Source organism: Sapajus apella, unplaced genomic scaffold (assembly GCF_009761245.1).
Source record: "Sapajus apella isolate SASKATOON/1434 unplaced genomic scaffold, GSC_monkey_1.0 scaffold18, whole genome shotgun sequence".
In the NCBI taxonomy this organism is placed as follows: Eukaryota; Metazoa; Chordata; class Mammalia; order Primates; family Cebidae; genus Sapajus; species Sapajus apella.
In genome coordinates, this window is record NW_022436958.1 from 18,499,305 (window position 1) to 18,520,481 (window position 21,177).

The 21,177-nt window shown below is 33.4% G+C and overlaps 1 protein-coding gene and 1 long non-coding RNA gene across 3 annotated transcripts in view; both read left to right on the top strand.

Annotated features, from left to right (window-relative positions):
* The window catches only part of KCNJ3 (potassium inwardly rectifying channel subfamily J member 3), a 145,550-nt gene that overhangs the window by 54,900 nt on the left and 69,473 nt on the right, over window positions 1-21,177 (top strand). The gene's annotated exons all lie outside the window — the stretch shown is intronic.
* Window positions 17,200-18,920, top strand: LOC116557023. The gene is made up of 2 exons (XR_004271322.1): window positions 17,200-17,888; window positions 18,354-18,920. It is a non-coding gene; the product is annotated as an uncharacterized LOC116557023 (long non-coding RNA).

Genomic DNA, 21,177 nt, shown 5'->3' on the forward strand with positions numbered 1-21,177 from the left:
GTGGTTCGTAGATATCCAGATGGGTTTATGTCTTTATGTAAGCAGCATACCTATTAAGTGGTTTCTTATTATTGATATTTGATCAATTCTTCTTACAGTATTCATTTTTAAATAAACTACAGAACTTGATATCAGTATCAACTAGAGTTAACCATTACCTAACTAGATAAATAATAGTGATAATAGTAGCAATTGTCATATATGTTATTTCTTATAGGCAAGGTTCTAGCTAAAATACTTTACACTTGGTATTTTATTTTTCAAAATAACACTGTATTATGTACTTATGCCCTGATATACTCCAGCCCAATTGTGACTCATGTTTGGTAATTTAGTGAATATCAAATAGATATATAATATTAGATTTTATAAAACTGGTGCTATGAGCAATATTTTCATAGTGTCATTTTCATTAAAAGTCTTATGTCATATAATAGAGCAAAGTCCTTTGTCTTCCGTTTAATATTTAGGACAAAAGCAAATTGACAAATTTGACACCTAAGACATTTGTACCGAAGAAAGAAAATAAGATATATGTGAGAGGATTTTGACTTAAATACACCCTTAGGAAAGTATATAATCTTGGAAAAATTGAACTAATCTCTAAGTTTATGTATTCTTCCAAGAAAATGTGTAAAAAATAACTTCACAATTTATTATAAATTAATTAAAAATAAAATTTAAAGGTACTTTTAAATGTCAAATTATTATGTATATATTTTCACAGCAAAAAATATTATAAATCAAGACTGTAAGTCAAGACATTTGAATTTGACATAATGCCTTTTCTGTCCTTGTTTTGTGTTTTGGGAAGGCTGAGTGGCTTTTTTCAACATGAGCAACTAAGGAAAGCTGCTGGTTTTCTATTTGGAAGGGCAGTAAAATAAGTGAGGTAAATATTTTTGGGAAGCAAGTTTAGTATTGCAAAGGCTGGTTCAAGCTGTTCCCTTATCAGAAATAGTGCTTCTATATAGTATCAAAAGGAGGAATAGGAGCATAAAATACAATTTTTACTCAACTAAATTAACTCTGTGCCCTTTTCCCCCTCTGTAAATTTCTCTCTATAACTCCCCATTCTATATTTGTGCATATTTTGTTTCTTTTTTCTCTATATGAGATCTTATTATGTAGTAAGAATTAGAAAAAAGGATTTTTTTTTCTAAAAAATCCCTTGAAATATGCAATACCAGCATATTTGGTAGCTGGTGAGGGCTCCCTCTCCATTTCAACAATGGTGAATTGTTGCTATGTCATCGCATGATGGAGCAAAGGAGCTCCCTGAAACCTCTTTTATAAGGGCACCCATCCCATTCATGAGGATGGAGCCCTCATGACTGAATCACTTCTCAAAGACCCTGCCTTTTCATACTATCAAATTGGATATTAGGTTTTAACACATGAATTTTGGGAGGATATGAATATTCACATCATAGCAGATGGCATTTAAAAAATTATATACTTAGTATTTGAGAAGTATTCAGCATTTCAAATTTATTGAACATAATTTCTGCTAGATCAGGTTCCTCTATTTCAGGCATTTTAAAATTTCTTAACAATAGAGAATCTCTTGACCCTTGCTCCCTGTGTTTAAGCTGAGTGCATTTGCAGAGCTTTTGGTGGGGAAATCTCACAATTTCAGAGTAAGGATTGTTTTTATTATGGCTAGGATGACACTTGATCAGTAACATTATTTAGAATTTGTACTTGGTGTTGACTTCTAGATAAATTAAATGCAATTGAATAAAAAGTAAAGACAAACATACAACATAGTACAGTTGTTTCTTGGTATCTGGAAGGGATTGTTATGAGGACCTCCCTCAGGTACCAAAATATGTGGGTGCTCAAGTTTCTGATATAAAATTATATAGTATTTGCTTATAACCTGTGCACATCCTCCTGTATACTTTAAATTCCTCTCTAGATCACTTACAATACCTAACAATATAAATGCTATATAAATAGCTGTTATACTATATTGTTTAGAAAATAATGACAGAAAAAATGTCTGTGCATGTTCAGTACAGACACAACTATCCATTTTGTTTCTAAGTATTTTCAATCCCTAGTTGGTTTGTGACTCCACAGATGAGAAACCCCATGGATCCCCAGTAAAATACACTTGTGTACTAAGACAGGATGTCTCTGGAGAAATTGCAGTCTTGCAAATCAGGTGACGTGTTAAGGGAGAAAGCTTCTTTTGTTGACTTGAAAAAATTGCTAACTTGTATCAAATGCTGATCTCCGTATTGGATTAAACATTAAACTGAATATGAAAGAGGACAGTTGAACCAATCGAGAACCCAGTTTTAAGGAAAAGGGTATTCTAAAGTACCTCTCTTGACAGCTCTTTTTTAAGCTTTTTCTTCAGGACATTATGTTTAGTTATTTCAGGTTTGCTTCTCATGCTGTTGATTGGATTCTGAGATTTGCCCTAGAGGCCTCTAACAACAGAAAAACAAGTGTCATAAGCAAAGAAATAAAATGGTTGGTGGAATTTCTCTGTTTTTGCTGACTCAGGAACAGATGGTACTCCTAACCTTCTAATAAATATCCATTTATAATGTTCATATCTGTAGCCAACACAGAGCAAGTCTCATGGCTGTGAAAGCACAGGATTGTTTAGAATTGAAGGGAACACTGCAACAACTCCTATTGCTGGGACACTGAATTTCATTCTTACTTCTTTGCATTGTTGAACTTTTACTTCAATCTTGTGTTTGGACTGAGAATGACTCTCGAATGCACAAGAAGGATTTTTGATATTGATAAGGGTTTTAGAAGTCTTCTTTTTACCATTTGAGCTGTTTTTGTTTTGTTTTGTTTTGTTTTGTTTTTTTTGCAATTTACCTAAAGGACCTTCACATTGGTTTTAAATTCAACTTAATTTTATTTGTAAAATATATTTCAAACATATAGGTAAGAAGAAATATTTGTGTATATAGCACTCAGATATAATAGTTGTTTATGTTTTGAAATATTTGTTTTGTATTGTTTGAAATATTTGTTAATGTTTTCTTTTAAAAATATATCTATCTGTAGATATATTATAGATATAGATACATATCTATATACATAGTCACTAAGACCTAAGCACCTTTTTTGCCACTTCTTAATTCTCCCAAGGAAATTCAATTCCATGTATTGATTTTTATTGTCATCATATTTATAAAATCCCATAAAAATGATTATTAATTGTTCTTTTAAAATGTGGGCAAATGGTATCATTTGCAATTTGTTTCTTTAACTTTATTGTATTTTTCAAAAATAAAATTTTGTTCATGTATTTGAACTACTGGAACAGTCTTACATGTTATGAAAGAGTGTTCAATAATCAGTATTTTATTAATGGATCATTTGTTTCTAATTTTACATATCAACCAGTGTCTCTGAAATGTATATTATTTTAGATGTTTCGTTAGAGAAGACAGGGTTTTATAAGTCTACAGAGCTATTTAAAGAAGTGCTGAGTGGTAGAGAATATACATCAACAGATTTTCTAAATACTGTTAACACATTGCCAAATTGCACTGCAAAGTGATTACTTCAATTATACTCTTACCAGTTATTCATGAACTCTAGAAGTAACACATCCTAACCAGCACTGGTGTTATTAAATCTTTAAATTTTGGGCCAGTTGGGTTACTATAAAATGTTACATTGTCATTGTTTTAATTCATATATTTCTGATACTAGTATAGTTTAGCCTTTATTCATGTAATTATTAGTCATTTGATTATCTTCTGAATTATTTATTATTTACTAACTTGTAGGAAATATTTATTATTTTCTGACATAATCTTCTATGAGATATGTGTGTTATGCCTGTTTTCTCTAAGTTTTGGGCTTTAAATATTTATGCAGGATTTTTTGTCGTATAGTAGCTTTCAGTTTCTTATTAAATTTATTGGTCTTTTCCTTTAAAATTAATTGTTTTTTTTTTTTTTAAGGAACCTTAATTACTTTAAGGGAATTCTATTTTTCTAAATGTGAAGTTTTGCTTTTTACTTCTCTCTCTCTCTTTTCTTCTCTCAATTTCTTGACAGAATCTCATTTTGCAACACAGCCTGGACTGTAGTGATGTATAGCGGTATAATCTTCAATGGTGTAGTCTCCACCTCCTGGGCTAAACTGATACTCCCACCTCAGCTTCCCAAGTAGTTAGGATTACAGGCTTATGCCAACACCCTGGCTCTTAAAAAAATTATTATTATTTTTGTAGAGACAGGATCTCACTATGTTGCCCAGGTTAGCCTTTTACTGTTTGGTTTGTAATCCTTTTAGAATTCATTTACAAGTATTATATGAGGTAATGATATAACTTAATCTTTGTTTTTAGTATGGAGAGTTGACTTTAACAGAAGAAATAGAGCATATTTTCTCCATCAAACTGTAATGTCACGTCTACCTTCACAGGTTTCTGTTCATATTGGCATCTGTTTTTAGGTCTTATCTTCCTCAGAGATATGTATGTCTAACCCTATATCAATCCCTACTAATTTAATTACTGCAATTGTAAACTAAGCCATGATACCTTGTGAGCATATGCCCCCATCATTATTTTTGTCATTTGATCTCTTGTATAATTTTAGGATCAGCTTATCATCAAGCTCTAGAAAAAGGCTTACTGTGATGCTGATTAGAATTTCATTACACTTTTAGATTTATTTAGAGGAACTGTCAACATCATAATATTGGGTCTCTGCATCCTAATGTGTCTTTTAATTATATCTAATTTTATTATGTTTTTTAGGACATACAAACATGTTGAACAAAACAGATAGCATGTTTTGACTTTATTCTATTTTGTACTTTAAAGGGAGTAATTTAATTTATATCATTAAATTTGAATCACTATTTTAACTTCTGGAAATGGGTATATCGGAGCATATGAGAATGATGTAAAATGTAATTAGTTAGGGTACTTGCTTTTTAAAATTTCCCTTTTATAGTAAGCTGGAAAATGACTCCTTAAAGATGTCCAGGTCATAATTCCCAGAACCTGTGAATATATTACCTTACATGGCAAAAGAGACTTTGCAGATGTGGTTACATTAAGTGTCATGAGGAGGGGATGTTATCCTAGATTATCCAGGTGTATCCAATGACATCAGAGAGTCTTAATAAAAAAATGAAACAGTCTAAGAAGCGGATATAATGATGAAAATAGAGGACAGATTGATGTGTCCACTATTCAAGGAATGTGGGTAACCTCTAGAGGCTAGAATAGGCAAAGAATGAACTCTCCCTTGGAGCCTCCAGCAGGAACACAGCCCTCTCAATGCCTTGGTGTTATACTTCTGATCTCCAGATAGTAAGGTAATTAACATGTGTTGATTTAAACCATTAAGTTTGTGGCAATTTTTTACAACAATAGGAAACAAATAAACCTTGTAATGAAATTGTTTTGCAAGGCTCTGATCTGATTCAATGTAATGAAAAAAATGTCTTTAATATTATGTGTCAAATAACAAATGTCATAGTTTGAGGAGTTTGTTGGATAGTGACATTAATCTAGAAGTAGAGGCATTTAGAAGAGGTTCAGTCTTACCAGTTATACATTCTTGATTTATGCACAGGCCCCTAGAAATTGAGCCAGGAATTAAGCCTTGCTGAAGATAAGGGAGGTAGCCAGTTGTGATAAGGAAGTTCTAGATTAGCTTTATTAAGACCTGATAGTTATTTACAAAAGTGTTCCCAGCAAAGCCAATTCCCCTCAGTTTCCTTTTTAAAAATAGGATTTATAATATCTTCTATCTTAAGGAGTTGATGGGAGAAATAAATAAAATTTTATGATTAATTCTTAAAATAATATGCTAAGAGGAACTCTACTCTCTGGGGCCCACATAAAGAAAGCAGTATTGGAAAAAGGAAAACAAATTGGTAATGACAATGGATGTGAGACTCTTAATTATTGCCATTACATTATATTGACTATTGACTTAAAAATGTTGTAAATAGCCTCAGTTGGTTATTGAGAGGGATGGAAAGCTTTAAGCCATTTGGCCTAGAGAAATAAAAAGGCGGGCGGGAAGGGGGCAATACAATGCCTTGTAAGTGGTCTCAGGGGAAGTGCAGAGAAATTTTCATTTTACCATGAATTATCTTCTCAGATTAGAAATTTAATTTCTCCAAGCCTTAGTTTCTTCATTTGTAACGTGACAATTCCAAAGCTTTGCAGAACTATGGTGATAATAAAATGAAATAATATAATGACAATACCTATTCCATTATATCTGTAACTTTGGGATTCACATTTCTGACAGTCAATTTTGTGAGAACTTTATTAAAAGCATAAATATCTCAGAATGCACCTTTTAAAATTGTTTTATATGCTGCTATCAGAATGATTCTAGTCGCTTGTCTGTGTCTACCTAATAAGGCTTAGAAGATAATGTGGTGTCAAGATGAAATAAATGGAATCTTTTTCTTCTCCATTGGATTTTCTCTACGTGGGCCTATAGTTTTCATCCTTTTAAGAACATTGTTTCTCAAGGTGGGCACTACTGACATTTAGGGTCAGGTAGTTTGTCAGGGGGAAGAGGCTTGAGGGCTATGCTATGTATTTTAGGTGTTTAGCAGCATCCCTAGCCTCTACCCACTATAGTGCCTGTAACATTCTCCACAGCCCTAGTTATGGCAACCAAAAGAAATTTGCCAAATGCCCCGTGGGGAGCAAACTCACCTTCAACTGAGAAGCACTGCTTTAGAGGTTACTGCAAATGTTATTTGCTTATTTAGGAAGGATTCTTTTACCCCTGAGATGACTTGACTCCTTTCAGCCTTTAGTCATTCTCAAGTCATTCTATCTTATTAATCTATCAAAGTCTCCTTTGTGGCACTTATTACCACTATCAACTATAAAATGAATATTTAAATACATGTTTTGCATTAATTTCTCTTGCTAGAATGTAAAGTCCAAAAAGAAGTAACTTGTTCTGCCTGGTTGCCTACTGTATTTCTACTGCCTAGCATACTGCCTTGCATGTAGTTGGCACTCAATATGCAGCTGTGAACTTAATAATCTTTGATTTTGGTTCTATTTATTCCTACTACATAAAACTAGTATTTTTTGAAACTAGTGAATATTTGCAGTTATCAGAGTCCTAACAGTGAATTTCATTATTGTGATTATATTAATATTTAGCCTAATGGTTCCCTAACTGGGTGCCATGGCACTCCAGTGAGTTCTTGAGAGGCTGTGGAATATTTTAATCTTCAAGGAAAATACAGTAACGTTTACATACTTCCTGGAAACTACTAGCTCTAGTTAGTTCACAGTTTCAACATTATAGCACATTACATTACTTTTTATGATGTCCTATCTTTGCAAAGCTGCATTTTTGACAGTTGCTGTGATGAAAAAGCAAATAGTAGAAGAAAAATCAATGTGGAGCAGAAAATGAGGGTGATGATGTTTAGTCTGATTCGAAGATTCCAGAAATGGTGTGGTGCCAAACAGGCACACACACGCCATTAGTAAGTAACTGTGGTTACTAAAGAATGAAATAAAATGATATTTTTCTATTTATGTGTACTAGTTTTAAAAATGACTATCACGTTGTTAAGGACATAAATAATTAGTAGGTGTTTGAATTTAACTACTTAAGAGGTAGAACAACTAGATATTTCTTTTGGCAAGGGGCATGATGAGCAAAATTACTGAAACCCTAAGGGGTGATGAAGTGAGAAAGTGTGGAAACCCTGCATTAACCAGTTTAACCATTTTTATTCTGACCACTTTTTATAGATACTGTTTTTCAGCTTCTTATGTAAGCAATAATATATTTTAAAAGGTCTCACTGTAATGTACTTATATCATGGTGTATCATTGTGATCTGAAGAATATATAGTAAGAAACTTAGAATAGATACAGGTTGCAGGTTTTATTCTGCTGTGATGCTAAAGCTCAATATTCAAAGAAACTGGTATTGATTTTAGAGGTTTTTCCAGGTTACCCAAAGTAGATAAAAGGAAAGTTCAATAAAAATGACCCATAATTCTTTATTTATTTTAATTATATTTTATTTTGAGACAGAATCTCGCTCTGTTGCTGAGGCTGGAGTACACTGGCATGATCTTGGCTCACTGAAGTCTCTGCCTCTCGGGTTCAAGCAATTCTTCTGCCTCAGCCTCCCAAGTAACTGGGACTACAAGCGTATACCCCCACAACCAGCTAGATTTTGTATTTTTAGAGGATGAGGTTTCACCATAGTGGCTAGGCTGGTCTCGAACTCCTGACCTCGTGGTCCTCCTGCCTCAGCCTCCCAAAGTGCTGGGATTACAAGTTTGAGCCACTGCACCCAGCCTATTTTTATTTTTATAGGGTCCATCTATCTGATAATGTGAAAACTAAACTATTATGTTGAGGAGACGTTAGACTTTATTATTGTATCTACCGGAGGGTTACTAAGCTAATCATAGGTTATTAATATCTTGGCTGTACTAGATAAGGCTTTTATAAGAATTTGTTTGAAATGAGTCTTAACTATCACTTTTCATTAAACTATAAATCTCTTTGCTTTTTGTTTATTCAGTAAATTTCACTCATTTGTGCCACAGGTTTCCTAAATAGAATTGTAATTCAATCAAATTTATTTTGGCTCAGAATGCAAATCCTGTTTAACCGCTAGTACATTCTTTACCTTTTTTATGGACTCTATATACTATCCCAATCTTCTGTGGTTATATGAATTACTGCAGAAATTGGTGGAACAAAAGCTTTATGAATCCCAAAACTAATAATAAATTTTGCCTATTGGTATCATTCCTCCATTGATAGTTTTAATGAATAAATTTTCTGTAATAAATTCAAGCCTTTAAAAAGACATTTTAAATATGATGATTATCTCTTCAGTCCTATATTATTACTGGTTCTGAAAAAGTATTTCTAATGATAGATTAAGTTTCAGAATGAGTTGCGCACCTTAACTAAGGAGACAAATATGTCATAAGGAGGCAATTTAACAATCTACAATTTTCAGTTATACATATTTACAAGACATTTATAATCATGGATATTTTGCTTCCTTACACCGTCTCCTTAGTACATAGCTTTGCCTTTAATTGCTCTCTGAACAATCTTCTTTGAAATTCCAGATATTACACACTAAAGTAGTTTGTGAAGAATTTGTATCACTGAGACTTCTTAGAAAGATGAGTAGAATTGATGTTGGTAGAAATCTTCCTGGTTCTTAATTCTATTTCATCACAGCTCTTGTAAACTGGGAGTAGCATTTTTGGCAGCCTGAAGAAATTTGACAAATGGGATTTTTTGCCTCAATTTTTTCTTTTTCTCTTTCTTTCTTGCCTGTAGTGTTTTAAGTGTATATTATCGTGCATTATCTTGATTATTTCCTTCCACTGTTAAATGGATGATTTTGTGATTTAAATGAGTTGTCCTCAGTTTATTTCATTTATTCCACTGCCAATTTGTTTTAAATCGTAGTTTTTATTGTTGTTGCTTTGGAATCTTGGGAAGTAGTTAGGAGTAGGTTAAGAATCATAAGGACCCATAAAGATCCTCTAATTTTCATTCACTAGAAAAGTAGCTTTGTTATTCCCTATTGTAGTCTCTGGATGACAGTTCTTCTACAACAAAATACTCAACACATCATTTTGAAGGTGCAAAAAGATTTTGATTTATGATAAATTTGTGCTTCTAAAAATATTAAATTTATTTTCATAGACAGTAAGTCTCAAGAGGAATTTTTTTTTTTTAGATGAAGTCTTGCTCTGTTGCCCAGGCTAGAGTGCAGCAGCACAATCTTGGCTGACCTTAGCCTCCCAGGTTCAAGTGATTCTCCTGCCTCAGCCTCCCCAGTAGCGAGATTATAGGCACATGCCACCACACCTGCCTAATTTTTGTTATTTGTAGTAAAGACATGGTTTCGCCATGTTGGCCAGGCTGGTCTCAAACTCCTGACCTCAAGTGATCCGCCCTCCTCAGCCTCCCAGAGATTACAGGGGTAAGCCATTATGCCGGCCCAAGAAGATACATTTTAATGGTTATTTGTTAAAGGGAATTTATCTGGAAGTGGAAGGGGAAAAAAAAGCTATTGACTCTTTCCGTGATGTAAAACAGAACTGTTCAATAAATGATATTGGGACAAGTGAACAATCATCTGGAAGAAAAAATAAATCTGGATGCTTAAGTCACTTACATAAACTAAATTGCAAATAAATCAAATATTTAAATATAAAATGTGAAAGCATGAAAGTAGCAGGTGAAAATACTAGAGTATTACTTTATAAACATGGAGTGGTCCTATGAAAAGCTGACTTGATTTCATTGAGCAGGAATCTAGAGGAAAGTTTGGAGCTACTGAAATTAGGCAGCAAAAAGAATAAAGGTGAGTATGCAGAATAGGGCAGATTCAACCACGGGAATAGAGAGGTCATCCATTCCAAAAGATAGAGCCCCTTATCTCCGTGGACCAGCTATCAAGCAAATGTGCTCCATTAGAGTTGGTATCAGCTGTGTGTAACGTGGCTAGAATGTTTTAAGAATCCAGTAGAAAAGGGACAGTTCAATACTGTTCAAGAGGCAAATACTCTCTAGGAACTAGACAGTATTGTTGAGAGATGGCAGGACCATACCTTAGATTGGGGCCATGGGTTGTACTCCTCTAAGCCTTAAGGGAGGAATTGATACTCGAAAGGTTGAGGCACTTGCAAATTACTAAATAGAAACCCTGGGGTACACTAGTAGTGGCTTCACACCAATGGTCATTTGTTACTAAGGATTAGAGTAATATCCTAGCTTGAATTCCTATTGCTTATGTGTAATTGGAGAAACTACTCAAGGTTGAGGACATTTAACTTCACGTGTGCTAGAAACAGATGCAAAGACAGAAATGAAAGATCTGTTGTGAAGATGCTAAAAATGCATAAATTGATACTGAGAAAGATGACTGACTGGCCTGGAGTAAAGCCGTAAACCAACATTGACATCAACTAATCATTTGTTATGACAATTTGAATTTAAGCAACATTTAAACAGTTATAAATGGTTTGCTGTTTTGCAAAGAGACAGAATAGTTTTGTATTTTATATACCAAATATTGTTCTGAGTGAATCAGTCTCATTTTCCTGTTCCCACTCCTTACATACAGGCTTGTACATCATAAAAAAAGAGAGAGAATAAGAGACAAATGCTGAGAATCACTATGGTGAAGGGTTTGTTTTTTAATCTCAGTTCATTTTTTAATTTGTTACATACATTGAAATATATGAAAATCCTAATGTGTTTTCATGGGTATTAAAATACTTCATGGAATTTGTAATGGTTGAAACACAAGTGTTATAAAATCTACTTTACATGTTGGTTTTGTTCTTGAAATAGGATTTTTGAAAGTACAATGCTGCATGGTTGTTTTAACCTTTTACTCTTCCTCAAATTGTTAAAAAAAGAAAATGTACTGTAGCTAACGAATGAATATTTAAAATATTTAATCTAGTTTGAACATTAACTGAGAAATAAGAGTGATCTGAAAGCTGGCCATCATTCTGCATTATTATCCCTACACTTTTGTTTTCAGAGACCATTTCTTGTAAATCTAATTAGAGATGGCTGCAGCAAACTTCAAGCCTTAGTTAGTGTCTTCACTCATCTCCGTGTCTAAAAGTCACAGAAAACTTCAATCATACAAACTGATGAGTTAAACAAGGGTGATTAATTTTTTTCCCAAAATAATTTTATTAACGCAATTTTGTTTTTAAATAGTATTTCCAAGTTTAAATATACCTTATCCTAGAAAAATCATTGGAATATTTAGTGTTATATGCTCTACAGTCCATGAATCCATTAAAAGCAAAATTGCATAATGCTCTGAATAGGTTAATACAAGGTAGTGAAACAAATTAAGCAAGAGATAAAAAAGAAAGCTTTGGTGAAAAGTTATCACACATAAGTGGGGAAAAACAGTACATTTTGACTACTGAAATTAACATTTGTTAATACCAGTTATTTTAATGCATTTAGTCTTTGCTTTTAATACTTAAGCATCTGCTTGCATAACTTACTGTATTCTCCTACACGTTGTATCATAGAATTGCTTTATTTTTGATTACCTGCTGAGATTAGCACCAAAATATAAATTTTAAGATCATGTGTATGTGTGTGGTGGTTAAGTATGATATGTATTTTTGGAGCATGGTCTGTTTTGCTAGATAGTTGGCTTAAGTGTAATTCTGAAAATAGGTATTTGGGGGTAGATTAAAGGCAATATTAAGATATTAGGTATGTAGGGTTTAGGGGGAGATTTCATGATCCAAAGATTAACTTTGTTTTTGGAGTAATTTCCAGTTTAGATCCATGGTGCTGCCAAATTCACTTGCTCTTCTACAAGGATGGTTAAGCCAGAGTCATGTGATGCAGTGTTTCAATTAAGGCCTTGTTATTCTGACTTTGATATCACTAGTATTCTGTATTTTAATGCTCTTTTAATAATTCAGACCTATCTTTTTTTAGGTTGCACATCTTTCATTTACGCATTTTCAGAAGTTTTGAAGGGTTATTAAATTGACTGAATGTCTGATATTCAAACTTGAAGCATGTCTTAATATGTAAATTATATCTGCTAAAAGCATTGTGTAGTCATTATGAGATGTTAACTTTCTTCAATACTTTGTCAGAAAATGACTTTTTAGTTACAAATGTATCTTTACTAATTTTATACTTACTATCCAATTATTAACATCACCAATTCATAATTGCCAGATGTTGTTCTTCACTTCTGTCATTTCCTTGGAGTTCATATTTCCATATATATCATTCCAATGATCTGCAAAAAAGGTTTTCAAATGTAATTTTGACATGTTAAGCTACCAAAGATGCATATTGCTCTCTTAGTTTATTATGTTTAAAAATTTTATTCAGTAATACTTTAATATCACTTCCAAGTAGACTGACTCTCATTTGGCACTCATAATTAGTTTCTAGCATATTATTTTAGAAGTGACATATATTCTCAAAATGAAACAACTGACTGGTCCAGGACAAATTCTTTAAAGGGTATTTTATAGAAAAGAACTAGTTTCTTCAAATACAAACCAATTTCCAAGCAATTTTTGCGTCATCTCATCTCCAAGAATCCTTTTATGGCAATTGGATTAAGAAGGCTATGCCCATTTACCTTTTGATCATTTGCATTGCTTCAGTGTTTTAAGGTAGCAATTTATGGTCAGAGGGGTAACTGTAACATACTCTATAAAATATTTCTAAATATTAATATCTTTATTTAGAAACAACTGATATAATTTTTGACCAAATTTTAGCATAAGATTTAATTATTTAAATTAATATTTCTGAAAAAACTATTCATACCTTTAGAGGGGTAATGATTTTCATTGGTTTAAAGACTTGCTGCAATAGCAAAAGGACAAATATTTTGATGAATATTAAATCAAGTGGGAACACTCTCTTCTGTAATACATGGAAGAAAACTTACAATTATAAAGATATTAGAAACAAGAAAAAGGCAAATACAAAGTTACTATTATGAAATCATGATAAGCCCTTTAGGATGTCACATTTTTAAATATTTTATAGTAACAATAACTAGGCACTTTTATGTTTAAAATTGAGATAAACAAATGTTGAGGTTATCCTATTTTTGTTAACATCTCCGAATGAATTTTATTTTTCTGAACTTTTCTTCTTTTTTTTTTGCTTTTGTTTTTGTTTTCGAGACAGGGTCTCACTCTGTTGCCTGAGTGATCCCCCTGTGTTAGCCTCCGGAATAGCTGGGACCAAAGGCACAAGCTACCATGCCTGACTAAATTTTGTATTTTTTGTACAGACCAGGTTTTGCCGTGTTGCCCAGGCTTGTCTCAAACTCCTAGGCTCAAGCAATCAATCAGTCTGCCTCAGCTTTCCAAAGTGATGAGATTACCAGCATGAGCCACTGCACCCAGCCTATTTTTGCTAACTTTTCTTTGTTGTAGGACAAAAGAATTGCCTTCTTCATAATATTTAGTGAATATCACAAAAAATTATAATTGACAAGTTTTCAGTTGGGTACAATTTTTAAAAAATAATTTCAAAGATGCTTGGTTAATTTATTTTACTATTCAGGAATCAGTATTTTGCAGAAGAGATTTTGCTAAACCACTCATCTATGTTGCTTTTACCTGATTCCTGTATCATAGTGTTATTTGCTTCCCAGAATTGGGCATCATTCATTTTTAGATGTTTCCTTAATGTGTACATTTCTTACTTTATTTTACTTTCCTAAATATCACAGACTGCTAAAAAATAAAAGGTTGAGCTTACAAAGTATTTTATGAGATAAGTAAACCTAAACAATGATCAAATAATATCATTTAATTAAATATACTGAATGAATTTAGAACAAGTTGTGTTTATAAATGTCACTATATACCTCAGTATTCATTTTAGAATTAAGAAAATTCAGTCCTTTTGAGAGACCTTTTGGGAGTTTGCAGAAGTTCTCCACTAAACCATTTGGGTACAAGTAGTTGTGTGAAACATGAAAGGACAAACCCTCAGACCAGGACAACCCTGGGTAGATAGAAAAAGTACCAGGAGAAGGCGGTGATGTAACGTAAGTTTAGGTAAACTCACCTATGAGGCAGACAAAAATTCCTTTCAAAATACTGAGCTTGCTTTTTTCATATTGTATTTTGCAATACATAGGAGAATGTTTATTTTTCAGACCGATAACCTTTTTAAAAAGGAACTCAGGAGAAGGGATTCTTAGTACTCGTGCTCTTCCACTGTCTCACAGTTCCCTTTCCCACCCCCCACCCACATCTGCCAAGAGGTTTAAAAAATAGCTGGAGAAGGAACTTGAGCAAAAGCATTTGTTCATTATTGGCCATCACAAAAACACGTACACACAGAATGTATTGACATACATATTAACTAATTAGTGGATTTGAAGCTGAAGATTTCAGCTATTTCATGGTAATTTTCAAACTTCATTGTTTGATAAAATAGGTTCTTACCATTTCTGAAATTGTCACATATCTAATTTAGGAAGTATTCTTTCAATTATATGACTGTACCTCTAGAATATAATTCAGTAAGGACAGATAAGTACTTTAAAATATTCATATGATTATATTGAATTAATATCCTAGTCCCTGTGAAGAAAAGATATATAACTACAATCTCAGTTGAAAAAATACCACAGTTAAATGATTATGACAGTACTAGATATTTAGCCGTGTTCCCAAGATGATTGAAATTTTATTATCTTTGGTGTTTATTTTTACATTCCTTAGCAATCCATTGGCAATAAATAGAAAAAAAAATCCTCCACGTTAACAAAAAGGAATTTAAAAAGAGTGGAATTATGTTCTAGTGTTCTATTTTAAAATGACATCGCACATACCAGGCACACTCCATTTCTTAATGTTCCAAAGAAATCTTGTGCTAATTTTTCCAGAAGTCTCTCCAACCAGTTTTCACACATACACACACACACACACACACACACACACACACACACACACTCATTAAATTGGAATGATGCAGTTGGGACATGAGCTAAATTTGTCTGATGGATCAAAATAGCAAATCCAGTCTGCAAATATCTCCGTACATAATGCACATATATGAAAGCATTTTGTGTAACTAGGGTCTTTTCAATCCATTTTCATTGAGAATGTTTGAATTGCATTGCAATAGGCCTCATTATTTTCCTCTGACTACAGTTTTTCTGTGACTTATTTGTGAATAGATGCATGTATGGTGGTTGGTGTGTTTGTGTGTGACTCAAACTTAAGCAAATATTTTTTTACATTTCCCATCTTTAGTAAAAACCATGTGCATTTATTGGGTTAGCCAGGTTGGTGTAGTCTGCTGTCAAAAATTACCGACCCAGAGCAAACCAAAAACCAACAGTCCTATGAAATTTGCAACTTATCTTCCTTTTCTGTCACAAATCTTATTTATCTTTTGTTTCTACTTTGCTTTTTCTCCCTCTTCATTTCCTGCCTGCCAACTGATACCTTTTTATAGCTCTGCATGATAAGGGATATTGGAAGTGGTATTATTATTCATTGAATCAGTAACTGCTTATTCTCCCACCACCACTGTGTGGTATATCCTGTTTAAATACATTGGACTTTGGGAGTATTTTAATTTTTTTTTCTGTTGAAATGTATTTCTTCAGTAATGCTTTTGCAAAGGCTTAAAATATTTTTTCGCATAAACCTACTGAATTTTTCAACTCTAGCTTCTCTGAGTCAGTTGTCCTAATTTAATTTAGACTCGGTTGGCAAAACATGCTGAGGAGAAAAAGGAGACTGGATTTATGGTAGCCATTATAAAATAAAACATGAACATATATATGGGGCTTTAACATGGGCTTTCACAAAAGACCTCAATAAACCACTTCATCCATAGTCTCTGTTTCCTGCCATGCCAAGTAGTGGATATTCCCTAGTTTGTTTATTAATTTATTCTCTCTTAATTCTTCTTCACAAAGGAGAGGAATAATTAGAAATCATAAAGAAAATATAGATACTAGGTATAATACTTATAATATTGTCTTGCATTCTAAATCTTTACTGAAGAATCCTTATGTCTATCTACACAATTTGATTATTTAAATGATAAATATTTCTTCAGTTTGTGTGACCAAATTCTTCCTTGTAGTTTCACTGCTGAAACTCATATTTTGAAAAAAAAATTCTGAAAAAAATATTATGTAATAATTCATTTTGTTTCTTTATTGAAATAAAGAATTAGCAGTCATAGCTTCTAATTAGTATGTGGTTACCAAGATTACTGTAAGGAATTGAGATGTTTAAAGGCCAGAGCAAAACAACAGATCAAATTATCCCTTGAAACTCTTTCAAGAATAAATGACAGGTTTCCATGTGGTAATTTTTGTCTAGTAGACTAAAATCCCTGGGACAGGAAGTATGTTCTGCGATATCAGTTAGAGAGTGTTTTTTATAATGATTGAAACATTAAGCTCCTTTCAAACCCTTAGCTTATTACATTATAATGAGATTTGTCTTAGAATTAGACAGGGATAGATTTCCCTTAATATAATTAAGCACCATGTAAATGATGCAATAGGTTTAGGAACGGAGATAATTTTTCTTTAATTATTATTGATGTATTTAATCATCATAATGATTAAATAAAATATTGATTAAAAAAAGGAACATATGCATATATTCCTTTTGGAAAACAATAATATTCTTATAAAATTATAGTTGAAATTGAAAATAATTCTTTTTTCTTTTCCTTTTCTGTGATCAGAACAGTGGCTAATTACTTAAATATTTTTTCCCTCAGGTATATTGGGATGTAGAAAAACTTATAGTTTAGGGCATCAGCTTAGTTGTAGGAGGAGGCTAAGACTTTGCTACCTTAGCACCAAAGGGTTAATGCCATACCCTAAATTTTAGTTTTCCTTATGTGAAATGAGATAATAATATACTTCTGAGGTGTCATAGGATTAAATATGTGTAAGCTTCATAGGAAAGTGCTTGGCAAATGGTTGGTACCTGAGAAAACCTTAGCAGTACTTATTCTGAAATGAAATAAAAATTATTGCTAATTTTTAAACGATTTATCATATTCTTGTGTGGTACAGGGAAAACCACACAATACATTGACCATTCATTATATAGTTTGGAGCTGGATTGCATGCAGAATCATTTGAGAAGTTCGACAGTGTTGGTTTTGAGTCACTTACCTCTAGCCAAGAAGTGATTTCTGCAGACCTTGTGCAAAGAAATCATTGGTAAAAAGGACCACATTAGATGATGCTTAGGAACCTAAAAGTTGTTCAGAATACTGGCCTCTCTAACAGGAGAGCTCCTCCTCACATCCTAAGAGACTTAGGAAGCCAGTTTACTAGACTTAAGATGTGTGTGTGTGCGTGCGTGTGTGTGTGTGTGTGTGTGTATGTGTGTGTGTGTTTGAGACAGAATCTTGCTTTATCCCCTAGGCTGGAGTGCAGTGACACTATCTTGGCTCATTGCTACCTCCACCTCCCACACCCAGCTAATTTTTTATTTTTAATAGAGATCAGGTTTTACCATGTTGGCCAGGCTGGTCTCAAACTCATGACCTCAGAAGATCTCCTTCAGCCTCCCAAAGTGCTGAGATTACGTCATGCATGAGCCACCGAACCTGACTAGGCTTGATATTATGAGTGTAAGATTTGAATAATGCAATGGTTAGGACATCTCTTAAAGTCAAACTTTCATATGACCTAGTTTCCAAAGAGGTGGAAACTTTTATGTACACTACTAGTTTAGGATTATGAAGAGGTATTAGAATTTTATTTTCTATGGCTTCAAAACATGCCTCTGTTTGTACTATTGTCTTGTAAAAAGGAAAAGGAAAGGAAGAGAGGAAAAGACAGGTGTGTGTGTGTGTGTGTACTCATGAGAGAGGGGCAAGGACACATATTCAAGACTAATTTGATAAACACTGTAATAGAGCAGTATATCATGTACTATGGGAATACAAAGAATGAAATGTACTACCTTGGAAAGGTCAGGAAATAGTTTACTCATGAATAAATATTTGAAGTGGATTATGAACAGGAGTTTTTAAGACACACCATGCAGGGATTGCAACAAAGAGAAAAAGGCACAAATGCAGGAGGCAGCTTGGTACATTGTGGTTATAATGTGTTTCAACGTGGATTAAGGTGTGTGTGTGTGTACATGCACACTCTTGCACAAGTGTATGTGCCTATGTTGTGAAAGAGAATTGTGTTTTAGGTAATACGACTGCTGGATACAGAGACAGTTTCTTTCTTAAATGACTTAAGTTTATCCTGTAGGTAATGGAGAATGATGCAACAATTTTAAGCAAAGAGCACATGATAGGATTTACATGATGGAAAATGACTGCATCATCAGTATGAAGGATGTTAGGAAAGGAAACCACTGGTAACAGTCAATAGGAATAGTCCAGGCAAAAAGTGAATGGGATTCAGAGCAAGGCAGTATTAGTGGAGATAGTGAAGGGGAATTAGTTATTGGTGCAGTGGGCTAGCAGGAGTGAGGAGGATTGGGGACTGGGGGTGGGGCACCTGAGTTCCAGCTTGCAAGGTCTCTCAGATATGGGGTACAGGATATTTATGTTTGTGCTTTTCTTGTTTCATACATATGTATTATACATAAATGTTATACATGTATAATATTCACATGTATTTAAAAACAGGTATCCCTCTGGCTTTCCTTTCTTTTGAACAAAGGAAATGACATAAATAATTTCTCAATAGCAAAGAAACAATGGTCTTTTGTAATAGGAAGAATAATGGCTGCCCAAGGTCTTTACATGCTATCCTCAGAACAGCGAAATATGCTGTGTTACATGACAAAGGGTCATTAAGGCAGCAGAAGGAATTACAGTTGCTAATTAGCTGACTATAGAATGGGAAGATTACTCTGAATTACGTTGGAGAAGGCTTTCACTGTAATTGCAGGTGGTCCTTAAATGAGGACAAGAAAGGCAAAAGAGTCAAATTCAGAGTGGTGAGATGTTAGAAGGACAACTGGTCCTTTGAAGATGGAAGCAGGCCATGAGTGACGGACTAAAGGCAGCCTTTGGGAGGTGGAGAGGCAAGGAAATGGATTCTAGCCTAGAATCCCCAGGAAAGAATGCAGCCTGGCCAGCACCTTCATTTTAGCCCAGTGAGATATGTTTCAGGTTTTTGATTTACAGAACTGTACAATGATCTATTTTTTGTAACAAATAAGTTTGTGGTAATTTGTTATAGCCATAACAAGAAATTAATTCACCCTGGAACATGAATGAGCCTTATGACTGTATCTTTTTTTCTGCCATCTTGTGCTCACTTACTTACGTGAAGTTTGCAACTGATAGATGAATACAAAATTATCATCCATAACTTTTCCAAGGAAGTGTTACCTTTGAATTTTAGTATTTTCTGGTAGAAAAAATAGTCTCAGAAAGAAAAAAGAAGCAACATACAATGAAACAAAGTACAGATCAAAGAATTAGCTACGAAGATTCTGTTTTGAAATTTGTACCACTTAATGTGCATTCTAATTGCTGAAATGATAGCAGAATTTAATAGCATGCAAGATCTTGGCTTCTGATTGGTTTGTTTCTTGACCACTGATGATATCGTAGGTTAAAAATGGATCTTAAATTGACAAAAAAATCAGTATTGAGATACTTTTTATTTGCCTGTACCATTTAACAATTTATTTGCAGTATGTACATTTAATGAACATAGACATTATGATGTAAATGAGGAGTATATCTGTGACTTTTAATTTCTCCAACAATGCTTACCTTATACTTAGTATTGGCTCAATAATATAGCCTTATGAAGTATAATTACATTTATTCAGTGTTTTAATTATATTCGTTTAACAAATAGTGAACTGGTTTCTAAGATAAGTGATTTTGAGTGCTTAGAACATTCTTATTTAAGTGGATAAATAATTCTTTGCACTTTTAAATCTCCTTTTTGTGATGATTTTTGCCCATGATATTGAAGTACATACAATTATCATTTAGTTTTGGGGTATCTTAGGAGCTTCATCATGTTCATCATGTTTGTGTGCCCAGTGATTATTAGGAAGTCTTATTGAATGACATAATTTAAAGAAACATTGGAATGTTTGAGAAGAAGAACCAAGGAGCCAGAATACCTGGTTAAATTTGGTTCTGCTACTTGCTAACCAAGTAATTCTGGGAAAGTTCCTCATCTATCTATGCACCAGGGCTTTTTCTTGTATATTAAGTGGGGATAATAATAATGCCTATTTCACAGGGATATTGAAAGGATTAAACGAGTTAATACATGTAAAGTAGTCAGAACAGTGATTGGCTCCCAATAGGTGCTAACTAATGTTAGCTTTAATTATTTACCTAAGCAACATATGATATTGAAAACAAGCCGGGCTTACATTTAAAGTTGTCATGATATGTAGCATAATAATGCCATACATATTCACATTCCCATAACATACAGGCACACACACACACACTCTCACACACGCACTTTCACATCCAACACGCATTTTATGGGTCAGAAATGAAGACAAAATGACATGATAAAATATCTACTTTTTATTTATGTGTCTCCAGCTGCCTGCCTAGTGCCATGCGTGCCAATGATAAAGGGTTCCTTCAGTGAAAAGATTTGGAAGAGAGATATATTGTTGTCTCACAGTGTTTTACAACTCAGGTAAAGGCACAGA